The sequence below is a fragment of the Diabrotica virgifera genome, chromosome 4 (assembly GCF_917563875.1).
Source record: "Diabrotica virgifera virgifera chromosome 4, PGI_DIABVI_V3a".
NCBI lineage: Eukaryota > Metazoa > Arthropoda > Insecta > Coleoptera > Chrysomelidae > Diabrotica > Diabrotica virgifera.
The window spans coordinates 172,799,883-172,820,975 of NC_065446.1; the positions used below are offsets into that span (position 1 = coordinate 172,799,883).

Here is a 21,093-nt window from a genome sequence, read left to right on the forward strand (position 1 = left end):
TTCGGAATTACTATTGTGATACTTTATCCAAAGTTCAAAAATATTTGAGTACACCACTCAACAGATTGGTTTTGGTTGATCGATAATTTTGCACATTTATCTCTATCCAAACAAAAAAATAATTGATATAACTGAGATGTTATTATCGATAATAAATCTAGAAATCATGGCTGGCGTAATGCCTACTCACGAGTTTCCGTTTGAGACTTTAAATACGATATATCTACTTTTCCGGTGTAACTGTTGCTTTCAATAGTTCCACTCATTCATACTAGTCATTAGGGGAGAAGCTTTACCTAATATACCTGCTCTAAATTTGAATCTGTAATATTCACGGTCGAGTGAAAAATAGGTGGGACCGTGTACATCTATACGTTATTTTCGTCTAAGGTGGAACATTTAGAATACAGGAAATGCGTGTGCCATCCATTCTAGAAGGCCATCATTAAATTGTCAACATCAAGAGAATCGGCTTTCGGAAATCTATAAGTACTTGATTTGTTTCCGGACGGGGTCTCTTCTAAATGTATACGCCTCAAAGCAGATGAAGTAAATTATGTATTATATTAGAGTGAAAGAGTCAAGTGCACTTTTACTCAAAATAACGCATATAAACAGGTGCTCTAAAGTAAAATTTTGTTTTATGAAATATCAACAAGTCAAAAGTATGTATGTATGTATATAAACAGTGACCTGAAAAATATATCGTATTTTAGAATAGAGCAATATAAACTTTATAAGTGAAATTTAAAACGAAAATGGAACTCTCTTATCTAATTACTCATGACGAAAGTATGCATATATCTCTCTCCTGTGGCGCTAAGCCCAAGTAGGGCCCTGCCTCCCTCCCCCCAGCATCCGGCTCCAAGTATCTCTGTACCTGGCTGCTCTTCTCCAGTTATCCACCCTCATTATGTCTTTAGCATCGGTTCTTACTTCGTCTATCCACCTCTTTCTTTGTCTTCCTACTGGTCGACGTCCCACCATAGTTCCGCTAACTGTTCTACTAGGTTTTGTCATTATTCATTCTTATAAGGTGACCTGCCCAGTGCAATCTTTGTACTAGGCTTGTTCAATTGAAACGTATCTTTAACCCAGAAAAAAATTATCGGCAAACACATCTACAAATAATTACCACTATATTTAATGCACATAATATAATATGTCGTTGTTTCACCAACCGATGCATACCCTGTTTAACAGTGCCGGTTTATCCACTGGGCGCTTGGGGCGGGCGCCCAGGAGCCCGGGCCCGGAGGGGCCCGTTCCTTTTAATTATAAAGTCGCTAAATAATTTACATATTCTCCGAAAAAAATCTCATACGCCAATACACTGCAAACGCCTTTGTTCTATTGTTACATCTCTTCACGCCTATACACAGTGCCGTAGCCTAGCCCCACAGGGGCCCCGTGTCAGTGTTTGTGGCGGGGCCCTTTTCCAAAAACTACAGAAAGTTGTCAGATTTTGCCATGTCATTGATTAAAAACTACCCAGGTAGTGGGTAAAAACTGTGTAGGTTATTAATCAATAGCCATGTCTCGAATTGTATCCAAAATAATCGCACAAACGGCGTTTTTTTAGTTTCTAATAATTTCATTTTGAATTGTGGGGCTTAAATAATAATTTATCTCACGCGGCTTTAAAGTAAGTTCTTTTAAAATAGGAACAAAATAAGTCCTTTTAAAATAGTTAAACGAAAGACAAAAAAATAGATATACATAAATCTAATTTATAGATAAAGAATAGATTATTCTCGAAAATGCCAACACCCAAACAATAGGTACACATTCTTTCAAACATTCAAAAGTAACGCGATTACAAAAATTGCAATTTGGCATTATACAGTGGCCTCTAAGGCTAGCACTCCACTTGCGATTTGTAGTCGCAGCGACAAAAAAATCGCTGTCGCACAAAATCTAGAGTCTAGAAAATTGGTCGCTGTTTTCAGAATCGCGAATTGAATGCTATAAGGATGTAACATCAGCTTTTAGATGTTTTTTTAATCTAGAGATAAAGAAGAAGTCAAGACTTCAATTAATACTTTATGCGAGAAACATAAAAACGATGTTGATGAAACCAAAGAGAATTTGCATAATGAAATTACCCATTTTTTAACGTTATGCCAAAATTTGAATAAACATCATACAATTTATGAAAAATTTGATTCTTCCAGGATGTAAAAGCAACTTTTTCCAATATTTATTTTCCTGCAAATTTATTTGACGATACCAATTTCTAATGCGTCAGGTGAGCGGACTTTTTCGGCTTTAAAAAGAATAAAAACATATTTAAGGTCAAATTTGGGTCAAGAAAACCTAGACGTATTATCACTATTGTATACAGGGTGTTTCATTAATAATTGTCCATATAGTAACTGGAGAAACCTTAGTACAAAATACGAAGATTTAACCTAAAACACTTAAATAAAATGTGGTTCCTTAATGAGTTACAGGGTGTTTTATCTAATAATTTAAAAACTATTTTTGCTCAACATTTTAAAATTATTCGACGTATCCCTTTCATACTTGGCAGCAAGTATAGGTACTATACAAACTACTAAATTATGTTAAACAAACGTTTCTGTCTATTACTAAAGGCGTACGACGGGGGAAAGTGAATGGTTGACCCTTTCCAAATTCTACGCCACTGGCGGAATTTCTATTTTAGTTCAATTTTTGGATTCTCCAATACTTTCTATGAAAATAATATACTCTTCATTCGTAACGATAAAGTCATTCGTTTTCGAGATCTTTGAAGTTAAAAATGAAACGACACGGTTATTTTGATTAATGTATTGTGTATTTTAATTTCAAATATCTCGAAAACTTATCATTTTATCGTTATGAATGAAGAGTATATTATTTACATAAAAGGTATTGAAAATCAAAAAATTACACTAAAATAGCAATTTCGTCAGTGGCGTAGAATTTGGGAAGGGTCAACCAGCCACTATCCCCTGTCGTACGCCTCTGGTAGTAGCTAGAAACGTGTATTTATCTTAATTTAGTAGGGTGTACAGTACCTACACTTTCTGCCAAGTATGATAAGGATACGCCAAATAGTTTTAAAGTACTGGGTATAAATAATTTTTAAATTTTAATCATATGAATCGTAGCATAAATTAATCAAAATAAATGTGCCGTTTCATATTTAACTTCAAATATCTCGAAAACTAATGACTTTATCGTTACCAATGAGGAGTATATTATTTACGTAGAAAGTATTGGAGAATCTAAAAATGGCACTAAAATAGTAATTCCTCCAGTGGCGTAGAATTTGAGAAGGGTCAACCATTCACTATCCCCTGTCGTACGCCTCTGGTAGTAGCTAGAAACGTTTGTTTATCATAATTTAGTAGAGTGTATAGTAGTCGCACTTTATGCCAAGTATGAAAAGGATACGTCGAATAGTTTTAAAATGCTGAGCAAAAATAGTTTTTAAATTTTTAGATAAAACACCCTGTAACTCATTAAGGAACCACATTTTATTTAAGTGTTTTAGGTTAAATCTTCGTATTTTGTGCTAAGGTTTCTCCAGTTACTATATGGACAATTATTAATGAAACACCCTGTATAGAGAATGAAGAACTGGAGAAACTGAATTGTAATAATATTATATGGCAGTTTGCGAATGCCAAGTCAAGAAAAAAAGTTATCTAATTTTTGTCTTTATGTATTTTTTAGAATATGTTGTTTTGCTTGTCATATGTGTTGTTTTGTGAAACTTTCTGTTTTTTATTTATGTTTTTAAATGTATTTTTTGGACTGTGAAATAGTACTAGCAAAATCACACATTAAAAGTGTATTGCAACAACTTCATAACAGCCTTTCTGGAGGCCATTTTGGAGTCAAAAGAACACCGGCCAGAGTTCGAGACAGATTTTACTGGATAAATTATCGCCGAGATCTAGAAGATTGGTGTAAGAAATGCGATTTATGTAACGGTACAAAAGGCCCTAAAACAAGAAGTTGCGGTAAAATTGCACAATCTATTTCCGGAGTGCCTTTTGAACGAATTACAGTATTATTTGCAATGGATTATTTTTCAGCGGCTTCAGTAGCAGAATTCATAACACGTCGTTTCAAGGCATGGAGTTTCTTTAGAGTTGCCTTCTGATTAAGGACGAAATTTTGAATCAGAATTATGACAAGAATTAAAGAAGTGATTGGGTATTAATAGTGTGACCAACTAGTCCGAAAAATCCGGGACATGGCCCGAATTATGAACTCGTGTCCCGGCGTCCCAGACAAGGCTTCCGGGCCATCCGAATTGTGAACGTTTTGGTAAAATTATATTTTGAAAATTTTAAATAATTCACATTAAATTGAATTGGTGAGACGAAAAAAGTCGACAATTTCTAGAGTGTAATACTAATACCATGTCCAAAAGGCATGCATTTTATATCGTATTGAGTTCTACGAAAACTCAAACTGTAGACTTTTTGTCGTTTATGTATTTTAATTATTATCCTTTTTTAAAGAGGATTCAAAAACAATAACAGTTCATGTATAACCTACACATGAATCAGCTGTCCGAGACATAGGCCGCATGCAACGATGTATGTAATGTTTGCTGACAAAAGTTTTTTTTTTCGGTTTTGTCAACTATTTTCATCAGTTGATTTTCTAATTTTCCTTTTTGAGAACGATTTCGGGATTGAAAGTCGAAACGTCAAAAACTAACAAAAATGTAATTATTACTACAACCAATTGTGGATTAATACCATCAAAAATATGATTATCAACATAAAAATGTTAAATAATCAATAAAAGGATGATATTGAAGTTCCATATTAAAAAGAAAATAGCCCGATTTTCATTGAAATGTCCCGGATTTCAGGTATTTTTTTCAGCCTTGTCCCGAATTCGACTGAATTGGAGTTGGTCACACTAGGTATTAAGAAAACTCGCACTACGCCTCTCCATCCACAATCAGACGGAATGATCGAAAGACATAGAACTATTTGTCAATACCTTTCAATGTTATTTTTGTTGCTGATAATAATCAAAAATATTGGGATATTTTAATTCATCTATTCCTCTTAGCCTACAGAAGTTCCGACCATGAAGCAATCTCTTATTCTCCATCGATAATAATCACCGGAATAAAAATGAAGCTTCCTCAAGATCGTATTTTCGGAAGATTGAGAAGAATAACCTTCATCCCTGACGTAGATTGAGAACCACTCACTTACGGATATCGAAGAGGATATGGCATACAGGCCAGAACTGAAGGCCGTTATCGAAAACCGACACACACTAGAATCAGTTCGTTATCTGACGACCTTTTTCTTCAGGTAAAGATCTGAAGGGAATCGCAACTCTTGCCACACACAGTGCCGTTATCGACGAGAAAGCATGTCCCTCTCACGAAAAAAAGCGTGTGCGTTAATAATTGTGCTAGAAAGCCAAAAGAAAAAGAAAAGAGCGTACTGGGTTAAATACTGCCTCATGAAAAGAAACAGGTTATCTCACATGGCACTTATGGCAGAATTAAAGCTTTCCTGTACGGAAGATTATAAAAAGTATTTAAAAATGGATGAAACATGTTTTAAAAAGCTATTAAAACTAGTGACACCTTTAATAAAGAAACAAAATACTAGAATGAGAAGTGCCATTAGTGCGGAATAGAGCCTAACTGCAACATTAAGAGTTTTAGCAACCGGTCACAATTTTGAAGACATGAAATACACAACTCTTATTTCACCTCAAGCATTAGGGGTTATACTCGTAATCCCGGAAACATTAATTGTTGATACGCTTTCTCTCTTAAATCCCGATTCGCGTAACATTTATCTTTTACCTTCCATAGGCAAAAATGTGATTGATAAATATCAATAAAACTCAAAAACTCAGGATTATTTGCGTTTTTGTTTGCCTTTTTCTCTTTAAAAAATCCGATTTGCCGATCGATGCTAGTTAAGTTAACGAACTGCAGTCCAGATGTCACACACTTGCAGTTTTGTGAAGCGATCGCGCCAACGACTGAATGATAACTGCATGTGGGTGGTAATTTTGACCTTCGGTTAAGGGCATGTCAGGCGCCAGGTCTCTTCGTTATCCGTAAAGCGTCGTTTAAACACAACGATAAGTCACAGCAACTAGTTGTGATGACAAGTTGAAACGCTGTTTAGACGCTGCGATTCAATGCGATACCACCTTCAACCCAACTCCAACTTTGATAAGTTGTGCGATGCACCGTTTACACACAGTGATAAGTTGCAACAACTCGATTGACCTTGATAAGTTGTTTGATTTATCGCTGTGTTTAAACGACCCTTAAAGGATCGTTTAAACACAGCGATAAATCAAACAACTTATCAAGGTCAATCGAGTTGTTGCAACTTATCATTGTGTGTAAACGGTGCATCGCACAACTTATCAAAGTTGGAGTTGGGTTGAAGGTGGTATCGCATTAAATCGCAGCGTCTAAACAGCGTTTCAACTTGTCATCACAACTAGTTGCTGTGACTTGTCGTTGTGTTTAAACGACGCTTAAGTGAGTGGCCAGCATTAAAGAGAAACATTGGAAAACCTCAGCGCATCGCCCTGTCGTAATTCGATGTGCGTTTCAAACGCTGGTGATTGTTCATGTTCATCCTGTATTTCTACTGCAAACAACTTTAAGCATTCTAGTCCAGTGATTCTCAATCTTTTTGAGTCATGTGCCACAAAATACTTTTAATTATTTTTGGTACCACTTAACTGACACTTATCTAACTAGGAAATCTAATTAACTATAACAGTGGTGATTTTGGCTGTTTTGCGTTTTGTGTACCACCACAAATAATGATATGCACCAGCAGTGCAGTGGTACATGTACTGTTACGTTTTGATTTTGCACTTAGAGATTAGACTATGTTGTTTTATGCAGTTTTGTTAATTTTCATTCACTTGGTCGTATATCTACAATTCATTTGTAGGTCTGTTGTACTAACTTTTGGTTATTTAAAATAGTTAGTAGACTTTAAAGGATACTAAAATAGTTTATTGTTCACAAATAACTTCATTACAATAAATACATCATATTGCTGTCAAGAGTCACTTCATTTGATGCTATGTTTAGTCCAGAACCCATTGTAAGCGATAATTTCTTCTGAATATTACCTAAAATTGAAATAGAATCTTTTAGTAAAGCGATTGTTTATTTGAATATCTTTAATCAAAGTTATAAATTCCAATTAAGTTGCAATACTCACTATGTATACTGAGAACTAGCAAATGTTGGATTTGTTTTGCGATAATTTATAATAATATATAGTTTTCCGTTGCATTGTTTTCTAACAATTATAATCTCATTGGGGCACCGAAATCAACAGTTGGAACCTAGAATAAAACAAACAAATATATTGTAATTTGTCGTTTGTCGAATGGATATTTAAAGCAATTCGGTGACCGTAATTTTAACTAACTTATCTGCTATTTTGGAGTAGTTTATTACTTCTAGGCTGCAAGAATGTTAACAGTAGCATTATTTGTTATTGTTCGCTAAAATGTAGGGTTATAACAGCTGATTGAGTATCGACGAGTGACATATAAGTATGTATTGATGGTTATCGACTTTACCAAATGAATTGTTAAAGTTTTACGATAATTAGCGATTGTTATGAGTTTTTGTATTTTATTTATACACTGTGTCCGTAAAGTATGGAACAAATTCTTTTTTAGCTAAACAGAGCATTTTAAGAAATAATCCTGAAACACGTCGATTTTTTATTTTAATTTACCGTATTTTAAAATAATATTCTAATATACAGGGTGAATTACTTTCGAGTAATGACGTCACCGTTAATTTTTTTAAATGGAACACCCCCATTTTGTCTCAATTTTCGGATTACTCTAGCTGAGCTGATTCCAAAAATGTATCACATGTTGATTCAAATTGGTACAGGGTGGACAAAAATACAATAGTTTTGTGTGTGTTCTTAATATAACGCGTTAGTTAAATTAACAATATTATCAAAAATACTTATTGTATTTTTGATATTTTAATTAATTTTTGATTTTAATTAATTTTTGATATTGTTTAATTTAATATTTTAATTTAATATCAAAAATTAATTAAAATTTAATAATATGAGCACACACAAAACTATTGTATTTTTGTCCACCCTGTACCAATTTGAATCAACATGTGATACATTTTTGGAATCAGTTCAGCTAGAGTAATCCGAAAATTAAGACAAAATGGGGGTGTTCCATTAAAAAAAAATGACGGTGACGTCATTACTCGAAAGTAATTCACCCTGTATATTAGAATATTATTTTAAAATACGGTAAATTAAAATCAAAAATCGACGTGTTCCAGGATTATTTCTTAAAATGCTCTGTTTAGCTAAAAAAGAATTTGTTCCATACTTTACGGACACAGTGTATATGATATTGGGAAATATTATGATATTGGGAAATTAGGGAAATTATTCCAAAATGATTGGAAATGTTTCTACTGTAAAATATTTGGATTTGTGTGTTATGGGGAATTGTTGATTAAGATTTCAAATTACCGCCTTACTGTGGCTATCGTTTTCTGGAACATGGAACGTCCTAGCGGACGACACCTGTTTCCGAAGAGAAATTGTTTTTCGTTGCGAAGAGAATTTGGATGTGAATGTGACGTGCTGTAGGTCGTTATAAGGCACATGGTTCATGGTCGATTGGTGGATATAAAACCATCCCTTTTGGTTGTCAGTAGGGGAATAAAAAACCTGTAACCATTCGAAGAATTTTTACCTGTGTTGATGACTTGTTAGTTATGGTTTGGAATTGGTAGAAGGTAGAATTAATATCTAATAGAGGAGTCGTTGTCAACGAACAACCGGCACTGAACAATCCTTGTAGTGGAAGGTAGGCTTTGAATCTTGTGAATATAAAGTATTAATTAGGTATAATTTTGTTTTAGGGTTGTCAATGTACTTTTATCTTCAACTTGTACTTTTAGTCGTAGATTTATTTTTTTATTCTTGTTACCAGTATTCTGATTTTGGCTTGCTGTATGATTTGATGAGCATGTGCTAGTAAAATTTCAAGATGTATTTTTTGTATTATCACTTATCAAAGCTGTTGTACCACGTAGAACTTGGAAACTTAAGAAGAGTTTAGTAGATCACAGATAAGTAGACATTTACCTTGGGAAAGGAGTATCCAGGTATTTATGAAACTGTAATTGAGGGGTGTAAAATCAAAGGCGGCAATCTCCACTTTTTCATGTTTTGAGTTAGGGACGCCATTTGTTGCGTTTTTTTATTATCTTTTAGAAAAAGTATTTGTAAAAACCAAAAGGGGTCTTAACTGTATACAAATCGCACTGAAAAATTCATGTCAGGATCAAAAGCGGCAATATCCATAGCTGAGTGCGTACCAAACACGGCAATCTCCGCTGCGGGCCACTAAGAACCACGTTGCGCTCGCACGTGATCAACTGTGAATGTCGTGAACTCTGTCGAAACCTGTGAATATATACCCGATCTTCCGCATATTTTGGTTTACGTATCAAAATATATATTTCTTCACTAAGTAACCGGCACAATGATGTTTAATTAGTTTCAAAACTGGTAAAAAGCGGCAATCTACAAACAAAAATATTTAAAAAAAGGAAAATAAATAATTTCTTAAGCTCCTCTTTCTGGACATCCGATCACAAACCAAATTTTATATGATTCTTATCAGTTTTATTGCGTTAATTTAATTTTGCTAGTTTCTACAGTTTTTTGCGGTTTCTCAAAATTATGGAAATAGGAGATTGCCGACTTTGATTTTACACCCCTCAATTACGTAATCAGTCGATGCAGATCTACACTGAGAGACAGTGTGTGTCGGTGATGTGTTTAAGGTTATAAAGACTTACTTATATTATTATTTACGATTAAAAATACTTAAAATAATTTGACTAGTCTATAAAATTTTACATATATGTTAATGTTTCTTTTACTTAAAGTACACTGAAATAAATTATACCTTGTGCGCTCCTAGATATTCATATGTTGGAGTATTTCTTTTCCTACTTAAACAAATTTTATAAATACATTTATACATAATAGTAACCAAGTCAGAACTGATAATATTTTATTTAACGTTCAAGAAATATCTTAGATTCTGATAAATATCTCGCTACAAAAAATATGGTTTCGGGAAATAAATATTGGTGATATTTTTTTATATATTTTCTTAATTTGATTTAATTATAAATATTAATAGCGCGTTTAAATTCATGTTTGTTTTTCTTTTCTTTATTTCTCAAATCACTGTTCCATTTTATTTTGCCTTTCGTTTTTTTATATATATGTGTATATATATTTAGTTTGTAATAAAGGTCCAAATAAGTAGTTATACTTGTTATTTCTCCTTCATTTGGTAGATTAGTGTGAGGAAGAATAACTTAGCATTTGGCCCTAGAATTTACCTGGCGCCCTTGAATTATATCAAAGAAATCTTTTAAAATGAATCCACTTCCGTCTCCACTGAGTGAGCCGGTGCCAAATGCCTTCTGCCAACTGACAAGCAGGACCATTTGAAATTTATATCTTACCATCAATTTTATATCAATTTTACGAGGTAACAGTACCACAGATTGAGAACCGATGCGCGATGTTCTAGTCCTTAAAAAAAATTAAAAATACAAGATGCATGTTTTATACTCGAATTGCGTAGAATATTATTGACAGTTTTATTGTATTTAAGCATTTGACAAATTTATAATGGGAAACAGTGTACCACGTTTTTCAAAATATATTATACAATACCTCTTATCTCGTTAACTTGAACCAAAACAGATTTATGGAGGACGTTTCCATCTGTATGATCAATCTAATACACAATAACACGGGCTTTCGAATCTTAATCTGTCACTTTTGGTTTTAATGAATAAAAATAAATCTCTATTTTTAAATCAATTGACCAGAAAAGTTACAAAGTACACGAACACACGAAACCCGCGAATATAAATCAAGTAAATGAGGGTGAAAGCTAAAAAATAACAGATTTTTTTGTTAACTCTAGTTATGGAGCGTCAATAAGGAGGGTGTTATTTTTAAATCGGTACATAAAACTATTAAAAGCTTGTTTTAAGTTAGTAATAGAACATAATTGAGATTTATTAGTTCGAAAGATTTTTCGGTAATATTTGCTAAATTTTAAGTCAAACCCGTCATAAAAGAGCAAGCTTACAGTTTAAGACTATTTTGTTTGTAGTTTTACTTCAAATTTAGCAAATATTATGGGAAGAATCTTTCAAAAAAAAAACTAGAATCTTATTTTGATCAAATTGAAAATACATTTTTGTCCGAAAATACAATACTGATTGTCCGATTAAATTTAGTATCGTAACCTCTAGACAATTTCGGCGATAATGGGTACGTGAATTATAATTTTGGAGCTCGATAACTTCTAAACGGTTTAACCGATTTTGATCACTAAACACTCGTTTGAAACGTATTGATAAGTAGTGTCTGATCCACTGAAGGTTAAATATGATATCTGAAGGTATTATAGGATTTAATAAGCTTGAAAAACCGTGTTTTCCCAAAAGAAATAAATTTGATCATACTTATGAGGCCTAAACTTAGAAATTCGAATTTTCACAAATATGACGTATACACCGTTAGAGGCGTTTGGAGTCCTACAAATTTTCAGTTATCGGCGCAATTCGTAGAAGGAAATTTTGAGTAATTGTCGAAAATCAAAATTTTCAAAGTTAAATTTTTCAGTTTTTTGGCTATACTGGGCCGTGTGATGTCCGATTCTGATCACGTAGGCATCATCGTTTGAAAGCTGAACTCAAGCGCTACTGATTTAGTGTATTTTCGGTTTTGTCGTCTCTCTTTGAACCTGAGGTACATTCACCTAAAAAATATGTCTTGTTATACCTACCCAATCGTATAGCTGGCTTATGAGTAGACAAAAGTCACAAACTACACCGGTTCTGAATCGGCCCCGACACCCTCTTGAAACATAGAAAAAAAATTCAGATCGATGTAACGTTTCCACACACATACCCACACATCCACAACCATTTTCCCCTTTTTAAACAGAAATTGAATTAAATTTCTGAGCTCGGAAAGTTTTCAATGGTTTAACCTATTTTCAAAATTAGATCTGCGCTGGCAAGTTATTGAGCATTACTATTATAAGAAACCGTAGAGCTCGGATTAAACGGATTTAAGTATACCTCGTCCAATTTACTTACCGTTGCACGTCATCCGCGCCATAGCCTGTGACACGATACCAACACGAAATATCTAGGCGGTAGGTGTGTTCCCCTTTAGAATCATTTTGATTCTAAAAAAGAACACACCCACCGCCTAAATATTTCGTGTTGGTATCGTGTCACAGGCTATGGCGCGGATGACGTGCAATGGTAAGTAAATTGGACGAGGTATACATATTTGAAATTTTGGGGACGAGCCCGAAAAACAGACCTCAAATGGGTAGTACCGTAAAGCTCACACCCTTGGACCAAATTGGATGGTTGACATATTATGGAACTGGTGGGTCTTTTCTAAACTTTAAGATGGAATTATACCTATTTTTCAATTCAATCAGGTTGACAGTATGTAGGAAGTGTGCGCCACTGGCGAGAACTATTGTTGTCTGGGATATTATATTACATATATCTATCTAATTAGCCTTCTTCGGTTCATCTTTGGACATAGGCCTCCCCAATCCTTTTCCATCCTTATCTGTTTGTCGCTACAGTTACCAAGTTACCACCTAGAGCCCACGTGCCTCTTGATATCATCTGCGTATCTCATTTGAAGCCTTCCTCTGCTTCGTTTATACTCCCACGATCTCCAATTTATAAGAATTCTGTTTTGATGTTTTGTTTACAAGAATTTAAGAACCACACACGAACTCACGAAGAAATCAAAATCAATGTCGGCATTGGGCAAGGGGACAACCTCAGTCAGAAAAGACAAAGGCCGAGACAACAGAGACCAAACAAATAATGAGAACAACAGAGGTGAAAACCCTACGATCCATAAGAGGTATCATACTCAGAGATATAATACGAAACGAAGACAGGTTGAGAGAGCTAGGCGTTCAAGACGTAGTGAGATGGACAAGAGCACGACGGCGCATAGGGAGAGACCACGTAGATCGGATGGACCCTGAACGTATTGCAAAATGAGCGAAAACACAGATGCCCAACACCAAGCGACCCATAGGAAGACTTAAAAAACGACGGTACAAGAGCTGGAGTTCCGGATCGCAGCAGAGACTGTAACAGAAGAAACAGGACATAATCCTATTAAAAGAAGAAGAAAAAGAAGAATACAAAAAGAAGACCGACGGAACAAAACATTATATTGCATAAACAATATAATTAACTATTTAATAACTTACAATAATTATTATTTCGGGCCCGTGCAGAAACATACTAGTCCTGGATCCCACGTACCAAAAAAAAGTTGATTAATAGCAAGCTGAAAATTTGTTAATAACTTAACGGTGCTATATCTAGTCGGACAAGCTTTGATGTACGGGAACACTGGAACAGGGGAAGTTTTAATTGTGGAACAGGTTAAAAATTTGGAACGTCAGACTACGAAAACGTCCCATGTATTTTGTCGGACAGAAAACCAATTGATTTGTTACATTTGACATGTTCTACGTGTCGGACTTATTAAACTGCCCAGTTGGTAATAAATACCAGTACCAGTCCGCTTTTTGCATGAGAGTTTAATGAAACGGTAACAAATCAATTGGAAGTTCTGTCCGACAAAATACATGGGACGTTTTCGTAGTCTGATGTTCCAAATTTTTAACCTGTTCCACAATTAAAACTTCCCTTGTTCCAGTGTTCCCATACATCAAAGTTTGTCCGACTAGACTCCGTTAAGCTATTAACAAATTTTCAGCTTGCTGTTAATCAACTTTTTTTTGTACGCGGGATCCAGGTCTATACTGGCATACCGAGTCTATACAGGCATACCAAGATTCATGTTTTAGGGTCGAACCTATTAGAGTATTATTGACAATTATATTTTAATTAAGCATTTGATAAATTTATAATGGAAAAAAGTATACAGCGTTTCTAAAAATTAATTACACAATATGTTTTGATTAGACATTAAAACAGATTTATGGAGGACTTTTCCATCTGTAATGATCATTCTAATACACAGTAACACGGGTTTTCGAATCTTAATCTGTCACTTTTCGTTTTAATGAATAAAAATAAATCTCTCTTTTTAAATCAATTGCCCAGAAAAGTTACAAAGAACACGAACACACGAAACCCGCGAATATAAATCAAGTAAATGAGGGTGAAAGCTAAAAAATAACAGATTTTTTGTTAACTCTACTTATGGAGCGTCAATAAGGAGGGTGTTATTTTTAAATCGGTACATAAAACTATTAAAAGCTTGTTTTAAGTTAGTAATAGAATATAATGGAGATTTATTAGTTCGAACATCAAAGATTGTGTGTTTCTTTGAGGGTTGGCCGTGGATCTCAGTAAATAGATTTTAAATAAGGTTTCCGGTTTATCGTAAATTTCAGAAAGTTTGAAGAAAAAACAAACACATTTCCCATTACTAATCTCAGCGACTACATAAATGGCACTAGTCTGGACAGATTATCGAAAAAATGCTTTTGCTATTTTATTGCTTGAATCGAATCTTAAGATTGCGCATATTATTAAATAGATATGTTCTCAGAAACTTACATACTCCAAGATGGCTCAAAGCAGATGTACTAGGTAGCGACCATAGCCTAGTATTATGTAAAATAGGAATCTTTATGAAATAGGTACTTCACACCCAAGAGAGCAGCACCAACACAAACAAAAATCACAGTCCAAAGACTAAATATGGAATCCATAGAATACTTTAACAGAAAAAGAATATCACAGAAGATTGTTATGAATGAAATATAACAAAACGATAACGTCGAGGAAAGCTGGCAAAAACTCAAAGATAACATAATCAACGTTGCAACAGAATCACTTGGAGAGAGGAAAGTAACGAATACTAACATATCAAAAAAGAAAACCTCATGGTTTAGAGAGGAAATGAAGATAAAATGTGAAGAAAAGAAGAAAGCCTTTTTATAAAAGTGAAGCAGAACAAAACAAACACAGCAGGCATACAACCACTACAAACGAATCAGAAACGAAACGAATACTTTATTGACATTACACATACACACAAACGAAACTAGTCAGAAAAATAAAAAGGGAACACTGGCAGAATTTCACAAAACTGATGAAACACGACTTTTACGGAACACAAAAAGAAGTATGGAGAATGACCAGAGGACAAAAAGAGATGAACGAATTAATAAAAACGAAACACATTCAAAAGGAAACATGGGCAGACTACTTCCGATCTCTTTTTGCTAAAGGCGTCGATAATGAACCACCAACACCTGAAGTTACGACAAGCGAAGAAATAAACATCGAGGAGGCGGGAGAGGTAAAGGAAACATTAAGAAAATTAAAAAATAGAAAACCTCCAGGTGAGGACAGAATATCGAACGAACTCCTAGAGTATGGAGGATAAGATCTGACTAAACAACTATTAAAACTAATTCAACAAATAATAGAACAAAACAGAATACCACAAGAATTGAGATCAAGCATCCTAATACCTCTCTTCAAAAAAGGAGACAAACCGGACACCGAGAATTACAGAGTAATTAACTTAATAAATATAACATTAAAATTAACAAAGTGATAACATACAAACTGAATGAAATTAAAACAACAAGGTTTTAGGTCGGGAAGATCATGCACCGACGCTATATATTTATAATGAGGCAAGTTCAAGAAAAATCGTTTGAATACAACAAACCGGCATATTTATGTTTCATGGACCTTAAGAAAGCATTTGACAGGGTTAAATTAAAGGACGTTATCCATTTGTTATATACTCAAGAGTGGTATCTCTAGGAATAATTACTGCCGGTTGTTCGAACGCTAATCCAAAATGGAATCAACTGATCATTATCAAATATTTAATTACTGTCAATGTCAACTTTGATTGGTCTGCTGAAAACATAATTGATTACAATTATGAGATTAATTGATTAATTAATCAGCTATGTTAATAATTGTTATGTTAATTAATAATTAATTAATCCATCAATTATGTTAATTATCATAATGATAATTGATTACAATCAACTGATTGACGTACGAACAACGGATTTTGTTATTTGATGGTTGTTAAGGGGACTTAATTATAATCAATTTCTTGATTAGCGTTCGAACAACCGGCCCTTAGACGATCGAAAACATCTACCAGAACATAAAAGTAAATGTAGAAGATGCACTAAAGCACTTGAGTGCTTTATTGTTGAACCTGATCATGGATGAAATAATAAAAAAGTAAGTACTAAACCAGGATACCAAATGGGAGAACAACTTAAAATAATCTGCTATGCAGACTATTCAATACTAATCTCTCAAAGTGAAGAGGGATGTTCACAAAAAATTTAAGTCATTAAAACGATTAAGAAACACCCTAGGAATAATTGTCTAAAATTTTAAGAAAATTAAAAAAGCCTGTCTATGAAAAAACTTCATTAGAAATCTAGCATTATTTTAAATTTCAAGAAAACGCTTCTGACGTCACTGGTCGTATACCCCAGCGCGCGCCATATCCACAGTGTATTCTTTCGGTAATGAGCTTAATAAACTCCAAACAACGAGCTGAGACTTCTTTAGATTGGGTGGAAATTTTTAGAAGTGCTGGTGCAAAACCATCGCCACTTGACGTTGTGGAAATAGATCAATCCTACTTTTTTTTTTAAATTAGATAAAAAAACTACTAGATTTTAAAAAAATATTGAACACATATTTTTTTAGTTTTTCGATTTGACGTTTATTTCTCAAAATATTTGCTGTTTTCTTGTGAAACTTTGTGACTCACTCATTTCCTTACGCCCCGCTCAAACCGTCAGATTTTTGAAATATACACTGTTCTGCATGTACTTAACTAACCTTATCTTAATCTGACGATTTCCAGTTTTTCTAAGGATATATTTTTTTCGGACCCCCTTAACGAACTCCCTTGTATTAAGATCCAATATATGGTAGGGGTACATTTACAGGGTACAAGGTTTCACTCCATGTGATTTTCTGACGCGCTCGAGTAACTGCAAAAATCCCCACTTGGGCTCCCCTACCATTAGGTTTGATACCAACCTCGGCTAAAAAATGGAAATTTTCTTCAAGATTTAAAAGGATTCTGTGGTGACTTTTTAACTTGATTTTTTTTTTTTTTGGACTTAGCCCCTTTAGGCCAATAATGTTTGGTGGTTTGACCAATTAAGGCTTATGTTCTATTTTGCATAAGATCAATATAAGTTTAATTTCTTGTGTGTGTCTAATTAATTACCCAAGTAACTGATCTAATCAACAGAGTTCATGATAACTATCAATAATTGATCAATAACTGGTTTTAAAGTTTAAACTTCGTTTTGTACGAAATAAACATTTGGTGACTTCGCTCTTTATGGACCTGTACCCTTCGTTTATAATTATCTATAAAAATTAAGTTTTTCTACTTACAGCCGTAACTCTACGACTGCTAGAACTAAACTCCAAGAATTTTTATCCGCTTTTAAACCACTCATCAGCGGCAAAAAAACTGTAAAACCGTGGAATTTTGAGAATCAACACCGATTTTAATGAAAATTTGGGTTTAAGCTCTGTTGACACTCTTCTTCAAAATCTACCTTATGCCGAACTGCGCTTTTGCCCTGGGAGTGAAAACAACCCCATCTAGGGGACGAAAATTTTGTAATCAAAATAACTATGGAAATCGATAGAAAGACCAATTCTGAGTAAATTTTGTTCTATAGAATTTTTTTGCAAAATTGACACTTTCCAAATTATTTGCGATTGAAACTAACATTTTTCATTGAAAAAACTCACGTTTTATAACCGTTTTCATGATTACCTTAAAAAAAATTAATTTTATTGAAAAAATCGTTGAGAACAAAATTGTGGCTAATAAAAAAACAAAGAGATTCGCATCGGAAAGACCTAGCTAAACCCAATAAAGACTGACTCTTTAAAGGATGGTTATTTTCGAAGAACCTCGAAATGGAAAACCTTCAATCACAAATAACTAGAATGTGGTGCAATTTTTTGGGAAAACTTAACAGACATCTTTTAAAGTTTATTAAAAAATTTTTCAAATAAGCTCTGACAAAAGTTTTTTGCATAAAAACTGACTGACTTATGACGAAAATAAAGTCGCTCTTTGCTTTTTTCTTTTTGAAATATAAACATTTAACCCTTGTCGTTACAATCCTTAGAAATGAATAGCTTCCCACTTGAAATTAACTTTATTTAGGTATAGTTGAGACGATCCATGTGATTCGACCGGTTTGGAATGCTTAGTTTAGAAAAAAATAGTTGATTATATCGAAAATGACCTTATTATAATTAAAAAAAAATTCATTTTTTTTTAAATAAACCTAAAAGTATTCATGATACAAAGATTTTAAAAAAATAAAAATTTTCAGTAAAAGAAATTCTACAATTAATATTTGAAACATTTTTTCATATTATGAATACTTTTAGATTTATTTAAGAAAAATGAACTTTTTTTTTTTAAATGTAATTTTCGATTTAATCAACTATTTTTTTTAAACTAAGCTTTTCAAACCGGTCAAATCACATGGACCGTATCAATTATACCTTAATAAAGTTAATTTCAAGTGGGAAGCTATTCATTTGTGTTAGGGTTGTAGCGACAAGGGTTAAATTTTTACATTTTAAAAAGTAAAAAGCAGAGAGCGACTTTATTTTCGTCATAAATCAGTCAGTTCTTATGCAAAAAACTATTGTCAGAGCTTATTTGAAAGGTATTCTAATGAACTTTAAAATATGTCCCTTGTTTTCCCAAAAAATTGAACTACATTAGAGTTATTTGAGATTAAAGGTTCTCCATTTCGATGTTCTTCGAAAATAACCATCCTTTAAAGAGCAATAACGCAGTCGTTATTCGGTTTACATAGGTCTTTCAGACGCGAATCTGTTTGTTTTTTTATTAGCTACAATTTTGTTCTTAATGATTTTTGCTATAAAATTAAATTTTTTTAAGTTATTAATGAAAAACGGTTATAAAACGTGAGTTTTTTCAATGAAAAATGGAGAGTTTCAATCGCAAATAACTTAAAAAGTGTCAATTTTGCAAAAAAAATATAGAACAAAATTTACTCAGAATTGGTCACTCTATCGATTTCCATAGTTATTTTGATTACAAAATTTTCGTCCCCTAGATGGGGTTATTTTCACCCCCGTGGCAAAAGCCTGGTTCGGCATAGGGTAGATTTTGACAAAGGTTATAATTACTAAGTCCAAATTTTCAAGGAATTCGACCTTAGTTCTCAAAATTCCACGAGAAAATGGCTGTTGATTGGACTATTTTGTTGAACAGCAAAAATGGATTAAAAGAATCACAGCCTAATCCAAAATAAATTATCATAAACAATTGTTGTTCTAAATTTATTGTAAGAGACATGTTATGTCTAATAAATGATAAGTAGAAATTCCGCAATAACTGCAGTTTATATTTCTGTGAAAACGTACGATTATAATTTTTCAATGAAAATAGTGAGATACCGGAAATAATTTGTTTTAATTAAAAGATTTTTGTTTTAAATGTTGCACCAAACAATAATTATAATCTTTTATCAAACTATTTTGCCCAATTTTTCAAAAATTCGTGTCGATGGGTTAAACCCGTTGTTGCATAACACGATTTATTTGTATTATCTCAATAATTTTATAAAAGTAGTATTTGCATTTCACTAAATGATAACTAAATACTATAGATTATAGATAATAGTACCTATGTACGTTCTTTAACGGAAAAATAATATATTGCAAAACCTCTAAATTAAAAAAAACCGCTTAGATTGACATGGAATTTGGCACACATATAGCTAAAAAGTCAAAGAAAAAAGTGATGTTGTGTCGATGTGTGGTTTGGCCCCGGGGGTGAGTCTCACTTCTTCTTGGGGGTGAAAAAATATACGTCCAAAATCAGGGAAGTCCGGAAAGGGATAAATTGACTACTTTTAAGCAACTTTAGTTCTATAAAGTTTTTTCATTACCTAAGTCAATACTTTTTGACTTATTTGCGACTAAATATGTTCATTTTTCAACAAAATAACCACGTTTTTAGACGGTTTTTCGCAAATAACTCAAAAAGTAAGTATTTTGTCGAAAGAAACATTCTTAGCAATAGTATAACATGTAAAAAAGTGAAAAAAAATGGTGTATATATTAGGTCTCTAGACCAAGTAGAACCAGAGTTATAGTTAATGAAAAATGGGTTCATATTCCTCAAATTCCAAATTGAATATTTTAACGTGAAATAACCAAAACATGGAGCACTTTTTGGGGAAAACTCATCACAACTTTTTTAAAGTGTTTAAAAAAGCTTTATTTTTGTTTTATAAAAAATTTCTAGCATCAAAAGTAAACAAGTTACGCTCAAAATAAAGTTGGCCCCTTTTTTGTTGGTAAAAAAATCGGTAAAATCATCCCCTAATTAGCATTTCAATTGAAATTAACTCTTACCACTTCAAAAGTTGCTTTACTCGTGTATGTATTGTTTATATGATCTGTAAGTTTCTTCGGTTCAAAGTCCTTATTTTTGAAAGGGCTGCAGTTGAAAAGGCTTGAAGGAGCCACTAATAATGAGTGTATGAACATTTTGAACAGCCATATCTTAACCAATTTTTGTCTTAGGTACAGAAAATCAAAAAATACAAAATATTCAGAAAAGCAACTTCGACTTTTTTTACTGTTTGAGATTTTTGGTATTTCGAATAATTTTTAAGTTATTTTGAAAAAAAAAACTTTTTTCAAAATTAAAAATTTAACAAATTTTAGTTTAAAACCAAGTTTTTTCAAAAATATGCATTTTGAATCGATGAAGCTTACATATATAAACACAACATAAACAAAGAAACTTGTGAAGCGAACAACGATTAATTGTATTTAAGTTGCTAGTTAAGGGGTGATTTTCCCGATTTTTTTTTGCCAAAGCAAAAGAAACCATCTTTATTTTGAGCGTAATTTGCTTACATTTGATGCTAGAAACTTTTTTTTATAAAGACAAAAATAAAACTTTT

General features: G+C 33.1%; 1 protein-coding gene and 1 long non-coding RNA gene across 3 annotated transcripts in view; one reads left to right on the plus strand and one right to left on the minus strand.

Annotated features, from left to right (window-relative positions):
* Positions 1-21,093, plus strand: part of LOC126883743 (uncharacterized) — a 262,760-nt gene that overhangs the window by 106,916 nt on the left and 134,751 nt on the right. The gene's annotated exons all lie outside the window — the stretch shown is intronic.
* Positions 6,967-21,093, minus strand: part of LOC126884017 (uncharacterized) — an 88,279-nt gene continuing 74,152 nt past the window's right edge. The window contains exons 2-3 of one of the 2 annotated variants that reach the window (XR_007697806.1): positions 7,200-7,326; positions 6,967-7,107 (exon numbers count right to left, since the gene is read on the minus strand). This is a non-coding gene — a long non-coding RNA (uncharacterized LOC126884017). The remainder of the gene's footprint in view (positions 7,108-7,199; positions 7,327-21,093) is intronic. The other variant, XR_007697805.1, reaches the window with a different exon arrangement.